This window comes from Poecile atricapillus, chromosome W (genome assembly GCF_030490865.1).
Source record: "Poecile atricapillus isolate bPoeAtr1 chromosome W, bPoeAtr1.hap1, whole genome shotgun sequence".
Lineage (NCBI taxonomy): Eukaryota > Metazoa > Chordata > Aves > Passeriformes > Paridae > Poecile > Poecile atricapillus.
The window spans coordinates 1,194,448-1,198,249 of record NC_081288.1 but is presented as its reverse complement, the minus strand read 5'-3'; positions in this window follow the sequence as shown (position 1 = coordinate 1,198,249).

Here is a 3,802-nt window from a genome sequence, read left to right as displayed (position 1 = left end):
TATTTTATAATGTAAAAACGGCGCTCCGGCCGCCCGCGAGTGACCAGAAATCCAGTGGAGGAGTTAATTATAAATTAATTATTAATTAGAGTAATTTAATTATAATTCATTATTTTATAATACAAAAACTGCGATGTCCGCGAGTGACCAGAAAACTGGCGGGGGAGTTAATTATGAATTAATTATTAATTAATTTAATTATAATTCATTATTTTATAATGCAAAAAATGCGCTGCGGCCGCCCGCGAGTGACCAGAAAACTGGCGGGTGGGTGTGAGTTGATTATAAATTAATTATTAATTAGAGTTATTTCATTACAAATCATTATTTTATAATGTAAAAACTGTGTTGCGGCCGCCCGCGAGTGACCAGAATTCCATCAGGTGAGTTAATTATAATTAATTATGAATTAATTTAATTATAATTCATTATTTTATAATGTAAAAAATGCGCTGCAGCCGCCCGCGAGTGACCGGAAATCCGGTGGGGGAACTTATTATAAATTAATTATTATTAGCATTATTTAATTATAATTCATTATTTTATAATGTAAAAGCCGCGCTCGGGCCACCCGTGAGTGACCGGAAATCCGGTGGAGGAGTTAATTATGAATTAGTTATTAATTAGAGTAATTTAATGATAATTCATTATTTTATAATACAAAAACTGCGCTGCCCGCGAGTGACCAGAAAACCGGCGGGTGGGTGTGAGTTAATTATAAATTAATTATTAATTAGAGTTATTTAATTACAATTTGTTATTTTATAATGTAAAAATTGCGCTGTGGCCGCCCGCGAGTGACCGGAAATCCGGCGGGTGAGTTAATTATGAATTAATTATTATTAGAGTTATTTAATTAAAATTCGTTATTTTATAATGTAAAAACGGCGCTCGGCCGCCCGCGAGTGACCGGAAATCCGGTGGAGGAGTTAATTATAAATTAATTATTAATTAGAGTCATTAATTACAATTCATATTTTATAATACAAAAACTGCACTGCCCGCGAGTGACCAGAAAATGGCGGGTGAGTTAATTATAAATTAATTATTAATTAGAGTAATTTAATTACAAATCATTATTTTATAATGTAAAATGGCGCACCGGTCGCCCGCAAGTGACCAGAAAACTGGTGGGTGAGTTATTATGAATTAATTATTAATTAGAGTAATTTAATTACAATTTGTTCTTTTATAATGTAAAAATTGCGCTGTGGCCGCCTGCGAGTGACCGGAAGTCTGGTGGGGGAGTTAATTATAAATTAATTATTATTAGTATTATTAATTATAATTCATTATTTATAATACAAAAACTGCGCTGCCCGCGAGTGACCAGAAAACCGGAAATCCGGTGGAGGAGTTAATTATAAATTAATTATTAATTAATTTAATTATAATTCATTATTTTATAATGTAAAAACCGCGCTGCGGCCGCCTGCGAGTGACCAGAAAACTGGTGGGTGAGTTAATTATAAAATTATTATTAGAGTTATTTAATTAAAATTCCATTATTTTATAATGTAAAAACGGCGCTCCAGCCACCCGCGAGTGACCGGAAATCCGGTGGGGGAGTTAATTATGAATTAATCATTAATTAGAGTAATTTAATTATAATTAATTATTTTATGATACAAAAACTGCACTGTCCGCAAGTGACCAGAAAACCGGCGGGGGAATTAATTATAATTAATTATTATTAGTGTCATTTAATTACAATTTGTTATTTTATAATATAAAAACTGCGCTGCGGCCGCCTGCGAGTGACCAAAAAACTCGTGGGCGAGTTAATTATAAATTAATTATTATTAGAGTTATTTAATTAAAATTCGTTATTTTATAATGTAAAAACTACGCTCTGGCCACCCGTGAGTAACCAGAAAACCGGCGGGTGGTTGTGAGTAAATTATAAATTAATTATTAATTAGTGTTATTTAATTACAGTTTGTTATTTTATAACATAAAAACCATGCTCTGGACACCAGGAACCCGTGAGTGACCAGAAAACCAGTGGGTCAGTTAATTATAAATTAATTTATAAATACAAATAAATAATAAATAATAAATAATAAATAAATAAATAATATATAATATATAAATCTATATTAAATATATATTCAAATTCTATTATTTTATATATATATAATATATATATATAAATAATAAATTATATAATTCATTATTTTATAATGTAAAAACCGCACTGTGGCCGCCCACGAGTGACCAGAAATCCAGTGGATGAGTTAATTATAGATTAATTATTAATTAGAGTTATTTAATTACAATTTGTTATTTTATAATGTAAAAACCCTGCTACAGACTCTGGGAACCCGCGAGTGACCAGAAAACCGGGGGGTGGGTGGGTCTGAGTGATAAATTAATTATTAATTAGTGTTATTTGATTATAATTTGTAATTTTATAATGTAAAAACCGCGCCGTCGACTGGACGACCAGCAGGTGGGTGGGTGTGAGTTAATTATAAATTAATTATTAATTGGAATTATTTCATTATAATTCATAATATTATATATACAATATATATTATATAGAATATATTATAATAATATAGTATAAAATATTTTTATATGTATTACATTATTATAATATATTCCTAATATATAGTATATATTTATTATATATAATTAATTATAATAAATATATATAGTATATATTTATTATATATAATTAATTATAATATATTATATATTATATATTGTGAATATAAAAATCTATATCAATATATATTTATATATTTATATAAAATATAATAAATGTAATATGTTATTATATGTATAGTATATGAATAAATTTATATGATACATATATCTATTACAGATATATAAATATATATTAAACGTATAATATAATATAATATAATATAATATAATATAATATAATATAATTACAATTTTAAAATCCAATCAGCTATATATATCATATAATACTTTGTTCGCATTATATTGTAAAATATATTAATGTAATGTACATGTAATATATATTACAATTATATTTGTATTATTTATATTTATATATATATTTATATTTATATATTATTCATAATATCTCTATTTATATATATTTATATTTAGAATAATGTAATATATAATAACGTAATATTATATATAATGGATATAATTGTATTATTATTGTATGATGCTATAATTATATAATAATTGAATTATAATTATATATTGACTTTGCAAATTATTTTATTGTGGTGCAGATTGTAATTTCTTTACAAATAACTATATAGTTGCTGGCCTGGTATATATTATTAATTATATATTTTATAATATATTTTTATATTATCATTATGATTATTTATTATTATTTGTTGTTTTATTATTACATGATATGTTATACATTATTACATTATGTATTATTACATCTTATATCTTATCTATTATTTGTTATATATAATGTATTATGTATTCCTATATTATCATTTTATTATATATTATTATATATTATTATATATTATTATATATTATTTAATTATTTTATATTATTACATATTATTATCTATTATTTTATATTATTTTATATTATTATATATTGTTATATATTGTTATATTATATTACATTATATTATATCATATTATATTATATTATATTAATGTTTATATATATAATATAAAATTTGTATTCCACATGTTTTTATATTACCTTTTTACATATTATAAAAACTAAATTAAATGGCAAAACTAAAAAGGAAAAACTCTTACAATAAATAAATAAATATATAATAATATATATAGAAGTTATTATAAAATTATAAATTTATAAGTTACAAAAATACGAAATTCA